The sequence below is a fragment of the Pseudophryne corroboree genome, chromosome 6 (assembly GCF_028390025.1).
Source record: "Pseudophryne corroboree isolate aPseCor3 chromosome 6, aPseCor3.hap2, whole genome shotgun sequence".
NCBI lineage: Eukaryota > Metazoa > Chordata > Amphibia > Anura > Myobatrachidae > Pseudophryne > Pseudophryne corroboree.
Window position 1 is genome coordinate 201,299,597 of NC_086449.1, and position 27,429 is coordinate 201,327,025.

The following is a 27,429-nucleotide window of genomic DNA, read 5'->3' on the forward strand; positions in this document are numbered from 1 at the left end:
CTTTTACACCTTACGGCAGACAGATTCCTCTTTTTACACATTACAGCAGACAGCGTCCCCTTTTTACACATTACGGCAGACAGCGTCCCCCTTTTTACACATAACGGCAGACAGCGTGCACTTTTTACACATAAAGGCAGACAGCGTGCCCTTGTTACACATAGCGGCAGACAGCGTACACTTTTTACAAGTAACGGCAGACAGCATGCCCTTGTTAAACAGCGGCAGACAGCGTACACTTTTTACAAGTAACGGCAGACAGCATGCCCTTGTTAAGCATAGCGGCAGACAGCGTGCCCTTTTTACACATAACGGCAGACAGCGTGCCCTTTTTACACATAACGGCAGACAGCGTGCCCTTTTTACACATAACGGCAGACAGCGTGCCCTTGTTACACATTACGGCAGACAGCGTGCCCTTGTTACACATTACGGCAGACAGCGTGCCCTTGTTACACATTACGGCAGACAGCATCCCCCTTTTTACACATTGTGGCAGGCAGATTCCCCCTTTTTACACATTGCGGCAGGCAGATTCCCCCTTTTTACACATTGCGGCAGGCAGATTCCCCCTTTTTACACATTGCGGCAAGCAGATTCCCCCTTTTTACACATTGCGGCAAGCAGATTCCCCCTTTTTACACATTGCGTCAGGCAGATTCCCCCTTTTTACACATTGCGTCAGGCAGATTCCCCATTTTTACACATTGCGGCAAGCAGATTCCCCCTTTTTACACATTGTGGCAGACAGTCCCCCTTTTGTAGAAAGAAAGAAAAGAAAGAAAGAATGAATTATACTTACCCTCTCCGCTGGCTCAGGCTCCTCGGTGCAGCTTCTGACGTTTCCCGGGCAGGAGAGAAGGAGGAGGAGGGAGGTGGAGGAGGGAGGTGGAGGAGGGAGCCGCAGCAGCGCTGTGTTATTGGTGGAGGCGCTGCTGCTGCTGCTGCCCCTCTGCTTCACTATAGGCTGTTCTCGGAAGACAGCCTATAGTGAAGCAGAGGGCCAGCAGCAGCAGCGCCTCAACCAGTAGTAAAGCGCTGCTGCGGCTCCCTCCTCCACCTCCCTCCTCCTCCTTCTCCCCCGTACCGCTGCTCCTCTCCTCTCCGGGCGGCTGTGTGCTGCGGGCAGCGGTTGCCCGCAGCACACAGCGGCATGTAATGAGTCAGTTTGACTCATTACATGCTTTGGGCTCCTGGACAGAGGCGGGCCCCAGTGCAACGTACTGGTTGCACTGGCGGTAGTTCCGCCTCTGATCCTGCCTTGGACGATCCGAATCCCGGACATAAGTCGCACCATCCACTTCTGGCGGAATAAGGGACCACACAGGCTCCTCCCAATCCCGATATGACGCTCTGAAGGGATGGCCACTCCCTGTTTGTCTGGCTGACTTAGCCTCCTTCTCCGGCGCTTGATGTCGTAGAAACGCTTACGACACGTGTCCTCGGTCCTCCTCACCACACCCTCACTATTAACTGCCCCTACTACCTTCCCCCACAGAACACTCTTCCTGCATGAAGGAACCTTGGCAGCATCAGGCCCAAACAGCTGACGATGATGCCTCATTAGCTCACGCACCAATGCAACATTCCCTGCATAGCTGAATTTGACATTGCGGCCCGTCTTTGTAGTGATGCGTGGCTGCGGAGCCACAGCACCATCACTCTCACTCGAGTCTGCGGCACCAACCTCCCCCTCCTCCTCCACCTCACTAACCTCCTCCCTCTCACTCACCTCCTCCACCTCACTCACCTCCTCCACCTCACTCACCTCCGCCACCTCACTCACCTCTGACTGGGACATATTCAGGACAAACAACAAAAAACACTGATTAAAAAAAAAAAACACAAAGCACACTCATCCACTACACACCACACACCAAACACACACACACACTCACAAACAATGACAATAGACTGATTTTTTTTTTAACAAAGACAAAAAAGTAAACAGACTTTTAAATAACTACACAACAAGTATGACAAGACTACTTACACACACAGTACAGCACTCAACAATCGAAAAAAAGCACCACCAAACCACCAAATACTCCAAACTACTCACCAACACCAAACACCACTTCCTCTCACCTCTCCACTAGCAAAACCCACGAGGTTCGGTCGGTTTGGGGCGGTTTTATAGTAATGAGCACAGACACTCCTCCATCAGGAAACAAACCAATCATGGACGAGTGACAAAAACGAAAGTTAGAAAAAAAACGCGGCCGGGAACGGATAAACACTGCCGCAACATTCAAATTACGAATTCGTTAAAAAAAAACACAACACGGCCGCAAAAACACAAAACCGACTGCATTCTACTCTCTTGAAAAACACGAATGACATCGACATCGAAAAATGAAAATAAACAAAATACGACAGCTTAGTAAATGAGGCGTAAAAAAAACAAAAAGTTACAAAATCACACATTCGATGCCAATCGTGATTCATCTCCCACCACATCGACATAAATACGAATTTTAGTAAATATACCCCCTGGTCTACAGCTCCCTGTGTTCTACACTCTGGCTACCTGGTCTACTGCTCCCCTGTGTTCTTCACTCTGGCTACCTGGTCTACAGCTCCCTGTGTTCTACACTCTGACTACCTGGTCTACTGCTCCCCTGTGTTCTTCACTCTGGCTACCTGGTCTACAGCTCCCTGTGTTCTACACTCTGGCTACCTGGTCTATAGCTCCCTGTGTTCTACACTCTGGCTACCTGGTCTACAGCTCCCCTGTGTTCTACACTCTGGATACCTGGTCTACAGCTCCCTGTGTTCCACACTCTGGCTACCTGGTCTACGGCTCCCCTGTGTTCTTCACTCTGACTACCTGGTCTAGAGCTCCCCTGTGTTCTACACTCTGGCTACCTGGTCTACAGCTCCCTGTGTTCTACACTCTGACTACCTGGTCTATATTTCCCTGTGTTCTACACTCTGGCTACCTGGTCTATATTTCCCTGTGTTCTACACTCTGGCTACCTGGTCTATATTTCCCTGTGTTCTACACTCTGACTACCTGGTCTATATTTCCCTGTGTTCTACACTCTGGCTACCTGGTCTATATTTCCCTGTGTTCTACACTCTGGCTACCTGGTCTATATTTCCCTGTGTTCTACACTCTGGCTACCTGGTCTACAGCTCCCTGTGTTCTACACTCTGACTACCTGGTCTATATTTCCCTTTGTTCTACACTCTGGCTACCTGGTCTATATCTCCCTGTGCCTTATCTTCAACTTTTTTGTTTTCTACACTGACAACCTGGTGCACCCTCCTCTGTAATTTCTCCTAATCCATAACATCCAGTCACTGAGCGTATTCTATTTTATGATTCCCTAGACTACAACTCTTCTGCATTCTCTACCCTGTGACAACATGGTGGTAGAGGACAGGGGTGCGCATGTGGAGCGATAAAATACAAGGCTAGCCACAAGCTTATGCTTTATAACACAGCATTTAGGAGGACATGTGTAACCAGGGGACACAGGCATGGAGGTGGAAGGCAGGAGACAATGGTGTGACTGGAGAGAAAAGGGGGAACAAGTAAGAGTAGGAGTAAGTGAACTCTTGCTCAGTATTAGCACAGGAGCTCATAAGCTGTGATACCGCTCCTGCACAGAGCTGAGCTGTTTTTGTTTAACCTAAGCATAGGCACTTAAGCAGGGGTGTATACTGTTTAAGAAGTGTGTGTACCCCAATCATGGCACACTGGCTTTATTACTACCTGACTGATGGTGATGCCAGGAATATATATTTTTTTCCCAGAGTTATCAGTTAAGTTACTGATAAAGGGGACATAAAGCAGAAGTACTAAACCATGATATGCCACACCCTGCTGGGCAATCACTGAATTCTGTTTAGGGTTCAACCCTAGTTGTGCATCCAAAGCCGACAAGACTAAAGGGTCTATTTAATGCAGCTGAGGTCAGGCCTGTCTCCAGCGTTTTTACAGTCTAACAAGTTGTAATCCACTAATGAAATGACTGATTTCTTCTTTGGTACCTCTCTCTCCTTCACTTACCACCCTCCCATTGGGGGTAATTCTGAGTAGATCGCAGCAGCAAGTTTGTTAGCAATTGGGCAAAACCATGTGCACTGCAAGGGGGGGAGATATAACATTTGCAGAGAGCGTTAGATTTGGGTGGGTTATTTTGTTTCTGTGCAGGGTAAATACTGGCTGCTTTATTTTTACACTGCAATTTAGATTTCAGTTTGAATACACCCCACCCAAATCTAATAGGCCCTACACACTGGCCGATTTTCTGAAAGATATGAACGATCTCGTTCATAAATGAACGAGAACTCGTTCATATCTTTCAGTGTGGAGACTCCAGCGATGAACGATGCGCGGCCCCGCGCTCGTTCATCGCTCGTCTCCCGTCGGCTGTGCATGCAGGCCAATATGGACGATCTCGTCCATATTTGCCTGCACTTCAATGCAGCCGCGTGACGGGGGGAGTGAAGAAACTTCACTCCCCCCGTCACTGCCCCCCCGCCGCCGGGTCGCTCGTCGGCCGTTTCGGCCGCCGGGCACCTCGGCGGCGCATCGTCAAATGTGTAGGGCCCCTAACTCTCTGCACATTTTATATCTGCTCCTCCTGCAATGCACATGGTTTTGCCCAATTGCTAACAAAGTTGCTGCTGCGATCAACTCATAATTAGGCCCATTGTACCTATATTGGCTCAGGCCGCCTTCCCAAATCTAACAAGCAGCAAAAAGTTAGATAACGCCATCTGACGTTAGCTATACTACCTGGCACCAGATGGGGGTAATTCCAAGTTGATCGCAGCAGGATTTTTGATAGCAATTGGGCAAAACCATGTGCAGAAAGAGTTAGATTTGGGTGGGTTATTTTATTTCTGTGCAGGGTAAATACTGGCTGCTTTATTTTTACACTGCAAATTAGATTGCAGATTGAACACATCCCACCCAAATCTAACTCTCTCTGCACATGTTATATCTGCCTCCCCTGCAGTGCACATGGTTTTGCCCAATTGCTAACAAAAATCCTGCTGCGATCAACTTGATATTACCCCCATTATGCACAAATGTAAGCACTTCACCGTCTGCTGGTGACTAGGAGAAAACCCTCACTGATAATCTGTTTTTTCGCTGGGGATCCAAGAGGAGGTCTAATATTGGGGTCTATTAATGAAGCAGTGAAAAGAGTGGAGAAGTGTGCCAGTGGGGAAGTTGTCCATGGCAACCAAGCAGCTGCTACGTATAATTTTGTAGAACACACTTTATAAATATTACCTCAACACTGATTGATCACCATGGGCAAATTCTCCACTGGCTCACTTCTCCACTCTTCTCACTGCTTCATGAATAGACCCCATTATATGGTAAATTATGGTAAATTCGCAACATTAATATGGTAAATTGTAATATTCTATTGATTGTTACCGCTACTACACAGTACATAGAAGTTTGGTATATTATGATAACACTCACTATGTCAACAGTGAGGAAGTTGACATGACAATGCTGAAATATCTCGACATGACAATGCTGGTCCTGGGAACCAAACACTGATGTACTGTAATGTTACACTAGCACTTTAACCATGCCAGTTAGCAACCTGTTTAAAATGTTTACACCCGTACAGTTTAAATGCTCTAAGTAGCGTTCCACCTATTTCATGATGCCGGCGCTGGCATTTCATGTCGACATACTCAATGTGGGCATAGTGTCTGCCTGCTAACCGCATCTGAGGAGATGTACTAAGCAGTGAAAACAGTGGATAAGTGAGCCAGTGGAGAAGTTGCCCACGACAACCAATCAGCATTCACAAAACATTTATAATTTGCATACTATCAAAGTATACAGAGCAGCTGATTGGTTGCCATGGGCCACTTCTCTACTTTTATATGGCTGCTTCCTTGTTCTGACAATTTAATTATATGACGGTTTCTGAGTACATGGGGGTTTATTTACTAATATTCGTGTTTGTGCCGTTTTTAAGGGAGTTTGATCTCGAATTGTATCGGACGTAATTTACTGCAACTTGGACTTCCGGTGGGCGGGGCATCCAGCATGGCCGCATTTTACTCAGCTCCCTACACCAACCTGCAAAATCAGTGCCCATCCTGCTTAACTCCTGCTAGATTGGATAAACCACTCAACTACCTGCAGGGTGCACACTGTGGGGAACACTTTAAGACCCTTTTTATTGGGGAGCGTTTCTATACCACCGGAGTCTGGCCACCGACACTGATGGCCCTCGTGGCAGCCTGAGACACTGGGGGTAGCGTGCCCCCTCCCACACCCACTGTACACCTATGTGCCGGCTCCCTGACTTGTTTCTTGACGGGCTGTCAATACCCGGCGGCAGCAGTCTTATCCTCGTTGGATCCCCCTAACGCCTTTACCTGGCTCTGGTGACTGTTCGGCGGGAGAGACGGGGGAGAGAGCTCGCGGGACGGTGGAGGCGAGGTCCGTATGGAGACCCGAGCTGCGACGGGTGGTGACGCGCTCCCCGCCGCTGGCTTGCTGTGCGGTGCTACGGGAGGCTGCCGCGATGGATGTGGCGCCCTAACACCCTTTGCCCCTGGGAGTCCCATCGTGCCTGTGGTGCGGCTGGATCTTGGAGGCCACGCACCTATACCTAATTACCCTCCTACGGGGGGGTGCATCAGGACCTTACCCCACCGGCCCCCGTTTGATCGTCCGTGTCTCCGGCATTGGGGGTCTGGGTGCTGGCGGCGGGTTGCAGCGGGAGGCCCAGAACAGCTGTGTCCTGCTCTGCTTTCCCGAGACGGGCTGGAGTGGACGTGCTGAGTACGCCCGGCGGTGGATCTGCCAGGACTGCACCGGTATTATTATCTGGCTGGAGGAACATTGCTTGGTATGGTGACATTGCTGGACTCCCGCTCCTGACTGCACGATCCCAGAGGAGACGCTGGGCTTTACAAATCTTCCCCAGGTACTAACATTGTCTGTTTACCCTTACTACATCTTTACTAACATCCCCCTCTCTGCATTTCACACCCCACATACCCAGATTCTTTGAACCTCCCTACCTCTTGTGTTGCCCTTTCCCCCCTTCCTCCTTCCTACCACCCTATATCACAATTTCCCTTCTCTGCCTTCCCCATTCTTGGTCTTTATTGCTGAGTGTGGTGGACTTAGAGACTGTGCAGGAGCCACTTACCGCACTCTGCACATAACCTCGGCTGCTGAACTCCTGCCCACATTATCAAGGAGGACTGTTACCCTTTATTTTGTCCAACGTTATATGTTACTCTGGGACGTATGTCAATTGCACGTTCTTTGCTGAGGCTTACAGCTTGTGCACCACCACCACCTAGTGGCCTTGAATTTCTGTGATTGGACTGCTAGCTCAATTGTGATGTTTATTATTTTCCATTTCCATTTCTTACAGGCTAATTGTGACATTTGATATTTTCCTTCTTCTGTAAGCCATATATGACGTTTATTATTTTACTTTTCCGATATTTCTACTCTATTTTGCTTGACTCCTCAGATCGTTTTACGGAACCTGTTTCCACATACACCTGTGTTGGCTGTGTCCTAATGCCGGTGCAGTCTCACGGTATTGCTTATGGTATTTCAGTTATTACAAGCTGTTTTGCGGCTGCTGTCCGTCGCCGAAAGGCATCTTTCATATTTCTAGATGTAATTTTTCTGCTTATGTAATTGTAAATTTCTGTAGGGATGCTGCCCAACTGGACTATGTCCTAGAAATTTGATTTGGTCCCACACCACCGCCCGGGCTCCGCATTTATCTTTTGCATTCTGTTATTGCTATTGGTGACTGTTACATTATTGATTTCAGGAGGCACCAATTTCTCTCTGTCATATCCCTTGGGGTATGGACAAATACCTTGACAAAAACATGCCTCCAAAACAATCGAACACCTCCTATAAAGCGGGGAAAGGGAAGGAAGTACCCCCTAAATCGGTTCCACCCTCTCCTGCTGGTCCTGGGGCAGATGCATCTAGCTTAACTAGTGATAAAGCTCCTCCCTTGACTGCTAGAGAAATCTCGAATTTCCTTATGCCCCTCCTAGATAAACGATTTGATGACCTCCAAGCCCGCTTAGATGCGGGCCTGGCTTGCATAGACTCACATACGACACGTATCTCATCATTAGAGTCGAGAGTGAGTGATGTCGAGGACCTTACCAACTCTTGCCAGGAGGAGATATCTACCCAGGGTAAATTCATACAACAATTACAAGACAAATCTGCCAGGACAGCACCTGGAAAATAGGTCTTGTAGGAATAACCTTAGATTTAAAGGTATACCAGAATCCTTGGCAGGTCCAGCCCTTACCTCTTATCTCAGCGTTGACCTCCCTACTTCGCTGGGGATCATAGATGACATTGAGGTCCCCTATATTGAGAGAGCTCATAGGTTAGGAGCACCACGAGATGGGACACGGAATCGCCCTCGTCCAGTTATTGCCCGATACCTAGACTTCAGGGGTGGTGGTCATGTGACCGCCGGTCGGCTGACCGACAGTCACATGACCTCCTCCGTGAGCCCGACGGCTCACTATCCCGATGGTCGGCATGCCGACCAACAGGGACTATTTCCACTCGTGGGTGTCCACGACACCCATAGAGTGGGAATAGAACCCGTGGCGACCGCAGGTCGCCACCGAGCCCGCAGCGTGGCGAGCGCAGCGAGCCCGCAAGGGGCTTGCTGCACTCGCCCTTCCCCGCCGGGATCCCACCGTCGGTATGCTGCCGGGATCCCGCCGTCGGTAAGGTGACCGGCGGTCAGGAGACCGCCGGTCACACGTACTACACCCGACTTCAGGGCCAAGGATCAAATTCTGGCAGCATACCGTAAAAACAGGGAATTGCTTGTCAAGGGCCATAAAATCTTGATATTTCAAGATTTCTCAGTTGCTGTGGCTCAGAAGAGAAAAGAATTCTCTGAGGTCTGCTCCTACTTACATGATAAAAATATTCGCTTTGCCTTATTGTACCCCGCTAAACTACGGGTCTTAGAAAATGGGAATCAAGTTTTCTATACAGACCCAGAGGTGGCGAAGACGCATTTCTTGACACACAGGTCGCCTACAAGGTCGTCAAATAGCTAGTTTATCGGTCATGGATCCGTCAGGGTCACGGAAGCTTGTGTACTCTCACCTCAGGCGGAGGTGTGTTGGTTTTCTATTTGTTATTTGTTTTCATGCTATTCTCTGTAAGTATAGCATCCCTTCTTACTAGTTTTATAGATATTTGTAACAGTGTTCAGTGTGCGCACCGCTAGGCCTAGTTGGTGCCCACCATGGTTATGGTTGATAGGAAAAGTTTAGAAAAAGAAGTTATGAGTCATCGTGGATTATCGTTAATGTTTCACACAGTGTTGTTATGTTGTGTATTTTATGACACCGTGTTGTTCATGTTTAAAAAAAATTTCTTGATGTGGAAGCCTTGGGTTGAAGGGGGACCCACCTTCAGTTACCTAGAGATGTTGATTTTCTGTCAGGTATTTTTTTGCCCCTTTGGGGTTGAGTAGCCATGCCATCCACTGATACTTCTTCATCTGAGATACTGCCTCCAAAACCCATACAATTTATTTCCTGGAATGTTGATGGTCTAAATTCCCCAGTCAAATGACGTTGTGTGGCCACGCACCTCAAACGTTTTCACCCTGATGTGATTTTCTTACAGGAGACCCACTGGCAGACGGGCGAAGAAAATATATTGAAGGCTCCTTGGCTTGGCCCCTGTATATCTGCCCCTTTTCGCACGAAAGCTAGAGGAGTAGCCATACTTTTCCGAAAAAACCTTCCTGTAACTGTTTTGGAAGAAATTATTGATCCTGAAGGCAGATACATAATATTGGATATCGAGCTCTTCCACAACAAATTTACTCTAGTCAATCTGTATGCCCCGAATATTAACACACATATATTTATTCAGGACCTTGGTCATACTCTCCAAAGTAGGATGAATTTCCCCTTGATAGTGGGAGGAGATTACAATATGGTGGATGATCCTACAGTCGATAGATCACCGACCCTACCAAGGACCACTGACCCTTATAGCAAACACTTAATGGCTTTTCAAGACTCTTTAGACCTTTCTGATCCATGGAGACTGCTACACCCAGGAGACAAAACACACACCCATCTATCGTTTGCACATGGAACTCTGTCTCGTATAGACAGGTTCCTAATTGCCGATGAATTAATCTCTAATGTCAGTGGGGTGGACATACTTGACATATTGATTTCTGACCATGCCCTAGCTCACCCTCACATGTACCCAATGGATCACATATGGCGCTTCCCGCAATATTTGGCTAACTCAGAGGATTTTAAATTATACCTTACATACCACTGGACTAATTATGTTGATGACAACATAGAATACTGGGATAGACCCAACATTTTTTGGAATGCCTCTAAGGCAGTAATGAGGGGTCATATAATTAGTTATGTTTCCCGGAAGAAAAAAGAAGCCAAGACGGAATACTCTGTATTAAAGGCAGCGATGTCTACTGCTTTCCAAACCTACACTTCCACTCCTACTGATGCCGCTCTCACTGAATACAAGCAGGCGAGACGCCTGCTTGAAACTTATTTAGCGACTCAGGCGAAACACTCCTTAGATTACACCAAAACCAAATTCTATAGATGGGGTAATAAGGCAGGTAGGTTACTAGCGGTTATCTCTCGACCTGCTAAAAAGAGACATACTATAACCGCTCTTCATCATCCCACATCGGGTCACACTATCACCAAATCCCAGGAAATAGTAGCGCAGTTTCAAACTTATTTTCAATCCCTGTTTAGCTCTACACCGGTGGACGCCGAGGTACAAGCACAATTGTTTACAGACAATGTGATACCCCCGTTGACTACGGAACAAAGGGAGGTCCTAGCGGGCAAAGTGACAGAGGAGGAAATCAATTCTGCCATCTCAAACCTGCCCCATGGTAAATCTCCTGGTCCTGATGGTCTGTCAGGAGAATATTATCGCATACAGGTTGAGTATCCCATATCCAAATATTCCGAAATACGGAATATTCCGAAATACGGACTTTTTTGAGTGAGATTGAGATAGTGAAACCTTTGTTTTCTGATGGCTCAATGTACACAAACTTTGTTTAATACACAAAGTTATTAAAAATATTGTATTAAATGACCTTCAGGCTGTGTGTATAAGGTGTATATGAAACATAAATGAATTGTGTGAATGTATACACACTTTGTTTAATGCACAAAGTTATAAAAAATATTGGCTAAAATGACCTTCAGGCTGTGTGTACAAGGTGTATATGTAACATAAATGCATTCTGTGCTTAGATTTAGGTCCCATCACCATGATATCTCATTATGGTATGCAATTATTCCAAAATACGGAAAAATCCCATATCCAAAATACCTCTGGTCCCAAGCATTTTGGATAAGGGAGACTCAACCTGTATTACAATCTCACATTGTACCAGCTTTATTAGAGCTGTTTCAGGCTATAAAAGAAATAAGCTGTCCCTCTCCTTTATTTAATGAAGCATTCATCACCCTCATACCTAAACCTTGTAGGGATACGAACCTCCTTTCCTCTTATAGGCCAATTAGTTTACTGAATGTCGACTATAAATTATTAGCTAAAATAATGGCGACACGGCTTCAGCTTATTCTCCCAGATATTCTTACCACAACACAAATGGGGTTTGTGACTAGCAGACATGCAGTCAAGGCAATTCGCGCTGCAGTGGCAGCATCCCAATCTCCATGTGCAGATTCAAACATGCTTCTTAGCCTCGACGCCAATAAGGCTTTTGACATGGTCCTGTGGCCATACTTGTTTACAGTGCTGGAAAAAAGAGGTTTTGATCCCGGATTTATTGACTATATTCATTTTATTTACAACAAACAATCTGCCTCTCTTTTGATAAATGGGATCAGGGGTCAACGATTCTTTTTGGAAAGGGGCACCCGTCAGGGATGCCCTCTATCACCATTATTGTTTAACCTAGCTCTTGATCCACTACTTCGGACATTGCAGGACTGGTCGGCCTTTCGGGGTATAAGAGTGGGCAGGCAGGAAATTAAGTTATCGGACTTTGCCGACGATATTCTTCTCTATAGATCCGACCCTGAGCACACTCTTCATTTTATTTTAGAAAAAATTCAATTATTTGGCCAAATTTCGGGTTTTAGCATTAACATGGCCAAATCTAAAGCACTACTGCTATATGGCAATACTACATGTCCACACTGGACTACACATTTCCCGCTGCGCTGGGTATCAACGTATATCTCATACCTAGGCATTATAGTGCCAAGGCACATTTCGGAATTATATAAACTCAATGTGGGCAAAGCCATATGTACTTTGACTGACGATATTAAGAAATGGGAACGCTTGCCGTTGTCATACTTGGGTAGGGCCAACTTACTTAAAATGGTGGCTATCCCACGCCTATTATACCCTCTACAAACACTCCCTGTCTTACTGACGAAAATGGACGCACAAATGATCAATAAACTCATCAGAACTTTTATATGGAAGGGGGGGCCATGCCCGTATAGCATTAAGTAAACTTGCCCAGCCTAAATCCAATGGAGGGATCAACTTCCCCAATGTGGTAGTTTACAACCAGGCTGCGCTTCTGAGACATTTGAGGGATTGGCTACAAAACAGCTCTGTTTACACGAATACGTCTTTGGAACAGAGCTTCTTGACAAACGTTGACTTGACGTGTTTTCTCCATCAACATAATCAGGAAATCTCGGACCATACCAAATCGAATCCGCTTTTATGGTCTACTAGGAGAATGTGGCATATCTTGCGTCATAACGCGGGGTTGTGCCAATATCATTCCCTACATCTACCTTTAACCCAAAATCCTGAATTCTTGGACGGCATGGCTGCTCACTCCTTTGCTATGTGGGGGGAGGCTGGAGTAACGTCGATTCGATCATTAGTTTCCACTGATGAACGCCACATGCTGACCTTTTCTGAGGTATCCGCAAAGCATACTGTGGTTGCCCAGTCTCCTTTGCCATTCATTCCTGCAAGCACAATTTTATGTCAGACATGTTCTCACACACTTTTCGGAAGGGGACTGGAAAAACTCGTTGGACAGTCTTTTATTACACCCCGTACCAAGTCATAAAGCCATATCTATACACTATACATTTTTAAGAACTATATTGGATCATGCTACTATAACAGGCGGCATGTCCAAGTGGTTGACACATTTCCCTAAATTGACTATACCCATACTGGAAAAGACCCTACTGTATTCCCGAAAGGTCTTGCCTGCGAGTATGTATACTGAATTATTTTTAAATGTATACCATAACACCTATTTATCCCCATTGCAACGTTTTCATATGGGAACATCAGAGACACACTCATGCCCAAAATGCCATCAGAGTGAGGCGGACACTTATCATTGTTTATGGGCATGTCCTATTGTGCAGTACTTCTGGCATTTCATTAGAAAGTACGCAGAAGCTAAATTGATACATTTTGTGCCATTTACTCCTGAATGGGCGATACTGGGTATCATTGACCCTGATCTTCGGATGCCATCAGAATGTAAAAAACTATTATTGGCCCTTAGTGCTGCAGGGAAAAAGACAATACTTCAGGGGTGCATAGATAGCACACCTCCACAGATACCATTGTTTCTGACTAAATTGCACCACCTATTCCGGATGGACTGGGTGGAAGCCATTGTGGATAAGGGTATTCAAGTAGGTCGTTTTTTCACTCTATGGGATTCCTATATTTCCAGTTTGCCCCTCGCCACGCGATTACAAATCCATAATAGTTTAAAAAACACTACGTGGTACCTAACCAGATTGGCAGCACAGGACCAACCTATATCTTTAGTTTGAGGATTGGCGGTTATGGTGGTTTCCCCCAAGGCTCCTTGTAATGTTCACAACCACACGCATGACTTTAATGTATGACTTCATACTGTGTGTTATCTCATCTTGATATTATGTTTTAATGTGATAATATGAGAATTTATCGTACAACTTCTATGTATATATTCTTTATTTGTACATGTTATTGTACCTAAATTGTACTTCTTTGAACAATTCCTGATGTCTCAATAAAAAAATGTTAAAAAAAAATTTTTACTGCAACTTTTTGAATTCATCTACGGAAATTTACTAAGCTGCCGAGTTTTCTAGTTTCGTTTTTTCCGATGTCGTTGTGATTCGTATTGTCGGTCAGTGTTTTACGGGAGTGATTAGTAAAACACTGCCTGACATAACACAATGAATCCCGGCTGGATCAGTGAGATCCGTGCAGGGCTTCATTGTGTACATTGTACTAAGTGCCAAAAGGGTTAAAAAGAAAAAAAATAAGATTTTACTTACCGGTAAATCTATTTCTCGTAGTCCGTAGTGGATGCTGGGGACTCCGTAAGGACCATGGGGAATAGACGGGCTCCGCAGGAGACATGGGCACTTTAAGAAAGAATTTGGATTCAGGTGTGCTCTGGCTCCTCCCTCTATGTCCCTCCTCCAGACCTCAGTTAAAGAAACTGTGCCCGGAAGAGCTGACAGTACAAGGAAAGGATTTTGGGAATCCAGGGTAAGACTCATACCAGCCACACCAATCACACCGTATAACTTGTGATAACTTTACCCAGTTAACAGTATGAACAATAACAGAGCATCAGATAAACCCTGATGCAGCTATAACATAACCCTTATTTAAGCAATAACTATATACAAGTATTGCAGAAGAAGTCCGCACTTGGGACGGGCGCCCAGCATCCACTACGGACTACGAGAAATAGATTTACCGGTAAGTAAAATCGTATTTTCTCTAACGTCCTAGTGGATGCTGGGGACTCCGTAAGGACCATGGGGATTATACCAAAGCTCCCAAACGGGCGGGAGAGTGCGGATGACTCTGCAGCACCGATTGAGCAAACGATAGGTCCTCCTCAGCCAGAGTATCAAACTTGTAGAACTTTGCAAACGTATTTGAACCTGACCAAGTAGCAGCTCGGCATAGCTGTAATGCCAAGACCCCTCGGGCAGCCGCCCAAGAAGAGCCCACCTTCCTAGTGGAATGGGCTTTCACTGATTTTGGCTGCGGCAATCCAGCCACAGCATGAGCCTGCTGAATCGTGTTACAGATCCAGCGAGCAATAGTCTGCTTTGAAGCAGGAGCACCAAGCTTGTTGGATGCATACAGGATAAACAGTGACTCCGTTTTCCTGACTCTAGCCGTTCTGGCTACATAAACTTTTAAAGCCCTGACTACATCTAGTAATTCGGAATCCTCCAAGTCACGAGTAGCCACAGGCACCACAATAGGTTGGTTCATATGAAAGGATGAGACCACTTTTGGCAGAAATTGTGGACGTGTCCTCAATTCCACTCTATCCATATGGAAAACCAGATATGGGCTTTTATGAGACATAGCCGCTAATTCTGACACACGCTTAGCTGAAGCCAAGGCTAATAGCATGACCACCTTCCACGTGAGATATTTCAACTCCATTGTTTTAAGTGGTTCAAACCAGTGTGATTTCAGTAAACTCAACACCACGTTAAGATCCCAAGGTGCCACTGGAGGCACAAAAGGAGGCTGAATATGCAGCACTCCTTTCACAAACGTCTGAACTTCTGGCAGAGAAGCCAACTCCTTTTGAAAGAAAATGGAAAGGGCCGAAATCTGGACCTTAATTGAGCCTAACTTCAGGCCCAAATCCACTCCGGACTGAAGGAAGTGAAGGAAACGGCTCAGCTGAAACTCCTCTGTAGGAGCATTGCTGGCCTCACACCAAGAAACATATTTTCGCCATATCCGGTGATAATGTTTAGCTGTTACGTCCTTCCTAGCCTTTATCAGCGTAGGAATGACCTCCTCCGGAATACTCTTTTCTGCTAGGATCCGGCGTTCAACCGCCATGCCATCAAACGCAGCCGCGGTAAGTCTTGGAAGAGACAGGGTCCCTGTTGCAACAGGTCCTGTCATAGAGGAAGAGGCCACGGATCCTCTGTGAGCAATTCTTGCAGATCTGGATACCAAGTCCTTCGTGGCCAATCTGGAACAATGAGAATTGTTCTTACTCCTCTTTTTCTTATTATCCTCAGTACCTTGGGTATGAGAGGAAGAGGAGGAAATACATAGACCGACTGGAACACCCACGGTGTCACCAGGGCGTCTACAGCTACCGCCTGAGGGTCCCTTGACCTGGCGCAATAGCTCTGTAGCTTCTTGTTGAGGTGTGACGCCATCATGTCTATCTGTGGTAGTTCCCACCGACTTGTAATCTGTGTGAAGACTTCTTGATGAAGTCCCCACTCTCCCGGGTGGAGGTCGTGCCTGAGGAGGAAGTCTGCTTCCCAGTTGTCCACTCCCGGGATGAACACTGCTGGCAGTGCGCGTACGTGATTCTCCGACCAGCAAAGAATCTTGGTGGCTTCTGCCATCGCCACTCTGCTCCTTGTGCCGCCTTGGCGGTTTACATGAGCCACTGCGGTTATGTTGTCTGACTGAATCAGAACCGGTTGGTCGCGAAGTAGGTACTCCGCTTGACGTAGGGCGTTGTATATGGCCCTTAGTTCCAGGATGTTGATGTGAAGGCAAGTCTCCTGACTTGACCACAGGCCTTGGAAATTTCTTCCCTGTGTGACTGCCCCCCACCCCTGGAGGCTTGCATCCGTGGTCACCAGGACCCAGTCCTGAATGCCGAATCTGCGGCCCTCCAGAAGGTGAGCACTCTGCAGCCACCACAGGAGAGACACCCTGGCCCTGGGGGATAGGGTGATTAACCGATGCATCTGAAGATGTGATCCGGACCATTTGTCCAGGAGATCCCATTGAAAGGTCCTCGCATGGAACCTGCAGAAGGGAATGGCCTCGTATGATGCCACCATCTTTCCCAGGACTCGTGTGCAGTGATGCACCGACACCTTTTTTGGTTTTAATAGGTCTCTGACCAGTGTCATGAGTTCCTGAGCCTTCTCCATCGGGAGATAAACCCTCTTCTGGTCTGTGTCCAGAATCATGCCCAGGAATGGCAGACGAGTCGTAAGAATCAACTGCGATTTGGAATATTCAGAATCCAGCCGTGCTGTCCTAACACTTCCAGAGAGCGTGCTACGCTGATCAGTAACTGCTCTCTTGACCTCGCTTTTATGAGGAGATCGTCCAAGTATGGGATAATTGTGACCCCTTGCTTCCGCAGGAGTACCATCATTTCTGCCATCACCTTGGTAAATATTCTCGGTGCCGTGGAGAGCCCAAACGGCAACGTCTGAAATTGGTAATGACAATCCTGTACCACAAATCTGAGGTACGCCTGATGAGGTGGATAAATGGGGACATGAAGGTATGCATCCTTTATGTCCAGAGACACCATAAAATCCCCCTCTTCCAGGCTTGCAATGACCGCTCTGAGCGATTCCATCTTGAACTTGAACCTTTTCAGGTATATGTTCAGAGATTTTAAATTCAATATCGGTCTGACCGAACCGTCCGGTTTCGGTACCACAAACATGGTCGAATAATAACCCTTCCCTTGTTGAAGGAGGGGAACCTTGACCACCACCTGCTGAAGATACAATTTGTGAATTGCAGCTAACACTATTTTGCTCTCTAATGGGGAAGCTGGCAGGGCCGATTTGAGGTATCGGTGAGGGGGCATCTCTTCGAATTCCAGCTTGTATCCCTGAGACACAATCCCTATTGCCCAGGGATCCACCTGGGAGTGAACCCACTTGTGGCTGAAATTTCGGAGACGCGCCCCCACCGGGCCTAGCTCCGCCTGTGGAGCCCCAGCGTCATGCGGTGGATTTAGTGGAAGCCGGGGAGGACTTCTGTTCCTGGGAACTAGCTGTGTTGTGCAGCTTCCTTCCTCTGCCTCTGGCAAGAAAGGACGCACCTCGGACTTTCTTGCCTTTTTGTGATCGAAAGGACTGCATTTGGTAATACGGTGCTTTCTTAGGTTGTGAGGGAACATATGGCAAAAAATTTGACTTTCCAGCAGTAGCTGTGGAGATCAGGTCCGAGAGACCCTCCCCAAACAATTCCTCACCCTTGTAAGGTAAAACCTCCATGTGCCTTTTTGAGTCGGCATCGCCTGTCCATTGCCGAGTCCACAGGACCCTTCTGGCAGAAATCGACATTGCAGTTATTCTAGAGCCCAGTAGGCTAATGTCTCTTTGAGCATCTCTCATATATAGGACAGCGTCTTTTATATGCCCCAGGGTCATTAATATAGTATCCTTGTCTAAGGTATCCACAGGGCCGTTTCTAGACAATTTGGCTCCCAGTGCGAGATTTCAAAATGCGCCCCCCCCCCCCCCCCCCTATTGCTCTAAAAAAAAAATGTTTCCCCCCCCCCCCCCCCCCATCCCCCCCATATAGCCATAGAAAGAAAGCGCGCTCCCGACAGGGGTGTGTGGCCTGATTAAAATGGGCGTGGTCTCATTAAAGTGGGCATGGCCTCATCTGATATCATCACACCCACCACAGGGGGGAAAAAATAAAAATACAAAAGTCCCCTTTTTACACATTACAGCAGGCAAGTGTCCCCATATTACACAGCGCGGCAGGCAGGTGTCCCCATTTTACACAGCGCGGCAGGCAGGTGTCCCCATTTTACACAGTACAGAAGGCAGGTATCCCCATTTTACACAGTACGGTAGGCAGGTATCCCCATTTTACACAGTACGCAGGCAGGTGCCCCCATTTTACAAAGTGCAGCAGGCAGGTATCCCCATTTTACACAGTGCAGCAGGCAGGTATCCCCATTTTACACAGCACGGCAGGCAGATATCCCCATTTTACACAGCACGGCAGGCAGATATCCCCATTTTACACAGCACGGCAGGCAGATATCCCCATTTTACACAGTACGCAGGCAGGTGCCCCCATATTACACAGTGCGGCAGGCAGGTGCCCCCATTTTACACAGCACGGCAGGCAGATATCCCCATTTTACACAGTACGCAGGCAGGTGCCCCCATATTACACAGTACGCAGGCAGGTATCCCTAGTTTACACGGTGCGGCAGGCAGGTATCCCCATTTTACACAGCGCGGCAGGCAGATATCCCCATTTTACACAGTACGCAGGCAGATGCCCCCATATTACACAGTACGCAGGCAGATGCCCCCATATTACACAGTACGCAGGCAGGTGCCCCCATATTACACAGTACGCAGGCAGATGCCCCCATATTACACAGTACGCAGGCAGGTGCCCCCATATTACACAGTACGCAGGCAGATGCCCCCATATTACACAGTACGCAGGCAGATGCCCATATATTACACAGTACGCAGGCAGATGCCCCCATATTACACAGTACGCAGGCAGGTGCCCCCATATTACACAGTACGCAGGCAGGTGCCCCCATTTTACACAGTGCGGCAGGCAGGTATCCCCATAGGCAGGTGTCCCCATTTTACACAGTGCGGCAGGCAGGTTTCAAGTTGAGGGGAAGGAAGGGGGAGAGGGGGGGGGCGAGAGAGAGAGAGAATACTTACGTCTTCCCGCTCTTCGGTTCCGCCGCCTCACGTCCCTCGCGCCGGCCGCCTCCTCCTTCATGGTTATCTCCTCGCCTCTCCCGAGCGCTCCTGCTCGGGGGGCGGAGTTTCGCAGAATGACGCGTTTGCGTCGTGACGTCACGACGCAACGCGTCATTCCGCGAAACTCCGCCCCCCGAGCAGGAGCGCTCGGGAGAGGCGAGAAGGAGTAACAAAGTGCCGCGGCGGGCGCCCCGTGCGGTTGCACGGCTCGCCCGCCGCTAGAAACGGCACTGGGTATCCAGTTCCTCAGATAAGGTATCCATCCATGCTGCTACAGCACTACACATCCAGGCCGACGCAATTGCCGGCCTTAGTAAGGTACCTGAATGTGTATAAATGGACTTCAGGGTACCCTCTTGCTTTCTATCCGCAGCATCTTTTAGGGTGGCCGTATCCTGTGACGGCAGGGCTACCCTCTTGGATAAGCGTGTTAGAGCTTTATCCACCCTAGGGGAGGATTCCCAGCGTAACCTGTACGTTGGCGGGAAGGGATACGCCATAAGCATCCTCTTGGAAATCTGCAGTTTTTTATCTGGAGATTCCCAAGCCTATTCACATAACTCATTTAGCTCATGTGAAGGGGGAAAGGTCACCTCCTGCCTTTTTTCCCCATACATATGAACCCTCTTGTCAGGGACTGGGATTTCCTCTGTGATGTGCAACACATCCTTCATTGCTATAATCATATAACGGATGGCTTTAGCCAATTTAGGCTGTAACTTTGCATCATCGTAATCGACACTGGAGTCAGAATCCGTGTCGGTATCTGTGTCAACAATTTGGGATAGTGGGCGCTTCTGAGACCTTGACGGCCTCTGCGACATCGGATCAGGCATGGGCTGAGACCCTGACTGTCCTAAGGTTTCAGCTTTATCCAACCTTTTATGCAAGGAATTAACATTATCATTTAAAACCTTCCACATATCCATCCAATCAGGTGTCGGCGCCGTCGGCGGAGACACCACATTCATTTGCTCCCGCTCTGCTTCCACATAGCCTTCCTCGTCAAACATGTCGACACAATCGTACCGACACACCACACACACAGGGGATGCTCTTTTTTGAAGACAGTTCCCCCACAAGGCCCTTTGGAGAGACAGAGAGAGAGTATGCCAGCACACACCCCAGCGCTATATGTCCCAGGAATCACACAGTAACTTAGTGTTAACCCAGTAGCTGCTGTATATTATGTTTTTGCGCCTAATTTATGTGCCCCCCCCCCCCTCTTTTTACCCTCTTCTACCGTGACTCTGCAGGGGAGAGCCTGGGGAGCTTCCTCTCAGCGGAGCTGTGGAGAGAAAATGGCGCTGGTGAGTGCTGAGGAAGAAGCCCCGCCCCCTCAGCGGCGGGCTTCTGTCCCGCGTTTCTGTACAAAATTATGGTGGGGGCTCATACATATATACAGTGCACAACTGTATATATGTCTAACTTTTGCCAAGAGGTCCTAATTGCTGCCCAGGGCGCCCCCCCCCCCCCCCTGCGCCCTGCACCCTACAGTGACCGGAGTATGTGGGTGTAGTGTGGGAGCAATGGCGCACAGCTGCAGTGCTGTGCGCTACCTCAGTGAAGACTGGTGTCTTCTGCCGCCGATTTCGAAGTCTTCTTGCTTCTTCCCCGCTTCTGTCTTCCGGCTCTGCGAGGGGGACGGCGGCGCGGCTCCGGGATCGGACGACAAAGGGTGAGATCCTGTGTACGATCCCTCTGGAGCTAATGGTGTCCAGTATCCTAAGAAGCAGGACCTAGCTTCAGAGAGTAGGGCTGCTTCTCTCCCCTCAGTCCCACGATGCAGGGAGCCTGTTGCCAGCAGATCTCCCTGAAAATAAAAAACCTAACAAAATACTTTCTTATAGCAAGCTCAGGAGAGCTCACTAAACAGCACCCAGCTCGTCCGGGCACAAATTCAAACTGAGGTCTGGAGGAGGGACATAGAGGGAGGAGCCAGAGCACACCAGAATCCAAATTCTTTCTTAAAGTTCCCATGTCTCCTGCGGAGCCTGTCTATTCCCCATGGTCCTTACGGAGTCCCCAGCATCCACTAGGACGTTAGAGAAAATTGCGTGAGGTCCCCCCTCCTATGCTTAACCAGCCTCGGGCTCTTTGAGTCGGTCCTGGTTGTAAAAATTCAGGGGGAAAATTGTGTAGGGTTCCCCCATATTTAAACAACCAGCACCGGGCTCTGCATCCGGTCCTGGTTAAAAAAATACGGGGGACAAAACACGTAGGGGTCCCCCGTATTTTTTAAACCAGCACCGGGTTCCACTAGCCAGAGAGATAATGCCACAGCCGAGGGACACTGTTATACTGGTCCCTGCGGCCGTGGCATTACCCCCCAACTATTCACCCCTGGCCGGGGTACCCTGGAGGAGTGGGGACCCCTTTAAATCAAGGGGTCTCCAACCACCCAAGGACCAGGGGTGAAGCCCGAGGCTGTCATCCCCATCCGTGGGCGGTGGATGGGAGGCTGATAGCCATAGTGTAAAAATAAAGAATATTGTTTTTTTGTAGAAGAACTACATGTCCCAGCAAGCCTCCCCCACAAGCTGGTACTTGGAGAACCACAAGTACCAGCATGTGAGAAAATAACGGGCCCGTGCATGACTATCCAAACACGCTAGGAAAGGGCAGGTCTATTTTTATGCTGCTTTTTTTTAATACACAAATGTGAATTATATGCAGGAATTACTAATAACTAATACGACTGTACTTATTAACTCCAATCATAGTATATAGCAGGCAAATGGCTATGACAGTGTTAAAGTATACTTTCTATTTAAGGCAGTTGTCTTCCTACAGTGTCAGGGATGGGCTGGTTACATTATAACCAGAAGCTTGAGGTCAAAGACACTAAAGGAATCAAAGCAGTATCACTCGCAGATAAGCAGGGTTACATGCCAAGGGCAATGGCCATTCCTACACTGAAATATAAAAAACAGAGTATAAGCTGCCAGTGTGCCAATGATTCCTCACCTGCCAGGACACGTCACCCTGCTGTACAGTTAGAGATACCAGGTACATATAGAGAATACGTATATAGCTGCTTGCTGGACATATGCTCACTCCAATTCTCACTATAATGTAGGTACACGGTAACATTATTGTTACATACACAGGTTAGAGTAACACTCTCTTAGCTTTGTTAATTCTTTGCATATCGTGTCTGAGATGTGTTCTAAGGGTAAAACTGTTTTACAGATTATTCAGGAAATTTATTGTAAATTTTCCTCTTAGCTGATCATTAGATTATACTAACATTGAAGACTATATATATATATATATAAGTGCACAGGGTTCCACTTTAAGGTTCTTTGCAATTTGGAGAATAAATTACAAACTATAATGTAATTCTGGGATGACTGTTGTTGTGTATGTTTGTTTTTTTAGGTCAAAGTGACTTTTTTTTTCTTTTAATTCATCATTAATTTTTTTTTATGAGCATGGAAGTACTGTTATGGGAAGTATAGAATACTTGCCATAACAACAGTAGAATAGAATAGGATAGGATAGCAATGATTGGTCACAACAGCTAAAAACAAGGGTTGTAGAAATGACCAGGCTCCTTTGTTACTGCGCTAGTTCAGCTCAGTGTACTCTATGCTATGTACTATACAGCTAGGCATCGTTGTGTGTAAAGACCACCCACTGCCTAGAGTGTAATAATTGATGTAACAAGATATGTTGCTTATTTTATATATATTTGCCATACTACTGGAGTGTTTTAATGCCTACTAACAATTACTGATATTTAAAATGACTTATATAATAGATTCCATACAGATTGGTGGGGCTGGTGGGAGAAGTCCACAATAGCAGTGGTGCAGACAGGTAAATAAGTATACTGTATGTATATTATATTTACACCACTGCAGAAGAACATTACTAATGCTGATTGTGTATAGATGCTGTTGTCTCTGTCTTCACTGCTAGTCCACATGAGAACATCCACATATGTTGCCCCACTGTCGCCCGGGCACACTGGCAGCCGCATAGATTAGAACGCATATCTTACAGGAGAATGGGGCAGATGTATTAGCCTGGAGAAGGCATAAGGAGGTGATAAACCAGTGATAAGTGCAAGGTGATAAGTGCACCAGTCAATCAGCTCCAATATGCAAATTGACAGTTAAGAGCTCACTGGCTGGTGCATTTATCACCTTGCACTTATCACTGGTTTATCTCTTCCTTATGCCTTCTCCAGGTTAATACATCTGCCCCAAAGTTCCTTAAAATACATCTACAGCAAGAGTAAGTGATGGTGCAGCTGGGACCCCAGACCAGACTCCTACTATGTAGTTGTGGAACAGTGCAAACTACGCAAAGACTCATTACAAACCAATGGAACAATGCCACCAAAACTGATTTATACATCATGCAGCTGCTTTTGCAGGTAACATTCCTGCTACTACAACAATTTCCATGGATCTTATGTAACCCGTTGATCTAGTTTGTATGGCTAGATTTTTATTTAAGATCTTTGTGAGCAAGATAATCAAGCTAAATTTGGGTCTGTGTATTGCATACAGTAAGGCGCTCTTCCCTTTAAGCCAGGGGTGGGGAACCTCCGGCCCGCGGGCCGTATAAGGCCCGCGAAGCCGTTTGGTCCGGCCCACCAGCTTGTGTCAGTGAGACACGCTGCCGCTCAGTCCGGCGGCAGCATGTCTCAGCTGTCAGAACAGGGAGGAGCGCGCGGCTGTCGGGTGGGAGCGGCGGCGTGTATGACTTGAAACCAGCCGCCGGTTCGTGAGCCAATCAGAGCTCGCGGACCGGCAGCCAATCAGAAGCCGCGGCTGCCGGTCCGCGAGCTCTGATTGGCTCTCGAACCGGCGGCTGGTTTCAAGTCCTACATGCCGCCGCCGCCCAACATAGCCGCGCTCTCCTCCGTGTCCCGCCGAAAGCAGCACGGTAAGCAGCACGGAGGGGAGGGGGGGGCAGGGCATCTGTATACCTGGCACTGTGGGGGGCATCTGTATACCTGGCACTGTGGGGACATCTGTATACCTGGCACTATGAGGGGCATCTGTATACCTGGCACTGTGGGGGCATCTGTATACCTGGCACTGTGAGGGGCATTTGTATACCTGGCACTGTGGGGGCATCTGTATACCTGGCACTGTGGGGACATCTGTGTATACCTGGCACTGTGGGGACATCTGTATACCTGGCACTGTGGGGGCATCTGTATACCTGGCACTGTGGGGACATCTGTATACCTGGCACTGTGAGGGGCATCTGTATACCTGGCACTGTGGGGGCATCTGTATACCTGGCACTGTGGGGGCATCTGTATACCTGGCACTGTGAGGGGCATTTGTATACCTGGCACTGTGGGGACATCTGTATACCTGGCACTGTGAGGGGCATTTGTATACCTGGCACTGTGGGGGCATCTGTATACCTGGCACTGTGAGGGGCATTTGTACACCTGGCACTGTGGGGACATCTGTATACCTGGCACTGTGAGGGGCATTTGTATACCTGGCACTGTGGGGGCATCTGTATACCTGGCACTGTGAGGGGCATTTGTATACCTGGCACTGTGGGGACATCTGTATACCTGGCACTGTGAGGACATCTGTATACCTGGCACTGTGAGGGGCATTTGTATACCTGGCACTGTGGGGGCAATTGTGGATCTGGCACCGCACTATTGGGGGCATATGTGTATCACGTCCCATTTTAACTGGCCACACCCATTTTTTGGCCACGTGCGCGTCTCCGGCGCGCACACACAGTACCTCTAAGGGGCAGACCTACTGGGGGGCAGGGTAATTTTTTAAGTTGAGAATTTTTGTATGGCCCCCGAAGGATTTTATAAATATCCAAATGGCCCTCGGTAGAAAAAAGGTTCCCCACCCCTGCTTTAAGCGGTGCAGTTTTGAAAAGCCAATCATTACTAGTACAGCCTAATGGTTATCTACAGATAGAAATACACACATACCACTATTGAACTATAAAATTCTCTCCCTCCCTCTGCCACAAATGCCACATACAAGATTTCAATGAAGATGTTGGTGTGGACATAAGTTCCGCTGGCACTGATCATATGTGAACATTTGGAGCTAGTGTACAGAATGCTGGTAACCAGGGGGCACAATGGAGGTCAGTGAAGAAGTGCAGCCAATGCACAATGCATTACAGGTGCACTGTTACCTACTGCAAACTAGACAAATATATTTTTTGGAGAGGAAAAAAAGAAAACTGTAGCTATAATGTAACTTATATATTGTAGGTAACATGGTTTTATATATTCAAGTCTTGTTTTATATATATATAAAAAAAGCATTTATATTTATGCCAAGGCCCAAGAGTGGTACTGGAAGCTGAAACCAAGTCCCACGCATGTGACAGGCTCCAACATATGGTCAGTGGAGCAGAATGGGGTCTTCTGATTCCCATGTGCTGACTCCGTGATAAGCTAGTGTAACATTGTGGTGATAGCTACATTTATATCACAGTGAGATAAACTTACATCTATGACAAACATTTCTACTGTTCAACTAGACAGGAAATGTAGGCCAAGCTCCGGGATCCCCCCATGCCCTTGCAGGAAGTAAGCAAAGCAGGTAATCCTAGCCCCCACCCTGCTGCAATATGCGGCAAATCACAGCGTTCGGCAGTGGGGGTGGGGATGTGGGTCATGTCTTAACGCTCCCTGCAATTGCCACTTGGATCTCCACTCAAATGGGCAAGTATGACTTATCACCAACATAACTGTTAGTTTTATAAATAGGTTTCTTTATCTTTATTACATGTTGCAATGTTGTGTATTTTCAATTGTTTATTACATTGCTCCGTGTTTCCGGGAATATGCTTCCCACTGAAATGTTACATGGAGGCGCGAAAAGGATCCCATTTAAAAAGCAATATCTCTGGTGGCTCAGAGCTGGTGAATAAATTCTAAAGTCTTAGTAGAAATGACCCCTCCCCCATGTATGACAAGGAAGACTTCTTAAAATAATGCACCCTCTCAATGACTCCACTTTATATTATTATAATAACCTTGTTTGTAAAAGCAGTTTCATATCTGTACTGCTAACATATTCATGTCACTTATCTACTCGCCTCTTATGTCTTCTCTTAAACCACCCACTTCAGTGGAAATGGAGCTACACTGCACAATTTATACTTTGCCAATATCCAAATGACTTAATTGATTATGAATCTGTCACTACAGACGCTGGTCACCATTACAGTGATCCTACTGAATATTTATAGCTGCGCCTATAAATCACTAACCTCGTGCCAGCATGCAAGCAGGTGACTACAGAACAGGGTATAAATTAATAGGAAACATAAGTCAGTGGCGTAACTAGAAATTTTTCTCCCCCAAGCCAAAAAATTCTTTGGCGCCCCCCCACCCCCCCATAATTGGCACTAGTAAAGGGACAAATATGCGCGCGCCGCCAAAAGGGGTGTGTGGCTTTGATTAAATGGGCGTGGCTTCGCATAAAGGGGCGTGGCATTGCAGGAAAAGACTACCTTATACCCCAGTTTTGCAACCTGCACGCCCAGACGTTAGCCACCACAGGAAAGAAAAATAATCCTGATTCATGCCCCTTACATTATTTGTCATTTTACCTCCTTATAGTAATGCCCAGTATACATTATGCCACATACTGCAATGGCCCTTAGACATTATGCCACACACAATAATACACATGACACAATATGCACACACTGTAATGCCCCCGACACATTATGCCACACACCGTAATGCCTGTGACACATTATGACAGGAATCGCAATGCCCGTTATACATTATGCTACACACTGCAATGCCCCTGATACATTATAGCACATACAATGTCTGTGACACATTATGACACACACCGCAATGACCCTGAGACATTATACCACATACCACATTGCTCGTGATATAGTATACAACACACCGTAATGCCTGACACATTATGACACACACCGCAA

General features: G+C 47.3%; 1 protein-coding gene across 5 annotated transcripts in view; it reads left to right on the plus strand.

Moving 5' to 3' along the window:
* LOC134931849 (organic solute transporter subunit beta-like) overlaps positions 1–27,429 on the plus strand; it is a 104,372-nt gene that overhangs the window by 38,574 nt on the left and 38,369 nt on the right. The window contains exon 1 of one of the 5 annotated variants that reach the window (XM_063925621.1): positions 22,409–22,515. The exons of 3 other annotated variants lie outside the window; for them this stretch is intronic. The gene's annotated coding sequence lies outside the window, so the exon portion shown is untranslated. One more of the 5 variants, XM_063925624.1, reaches the window with a different exon arrangement.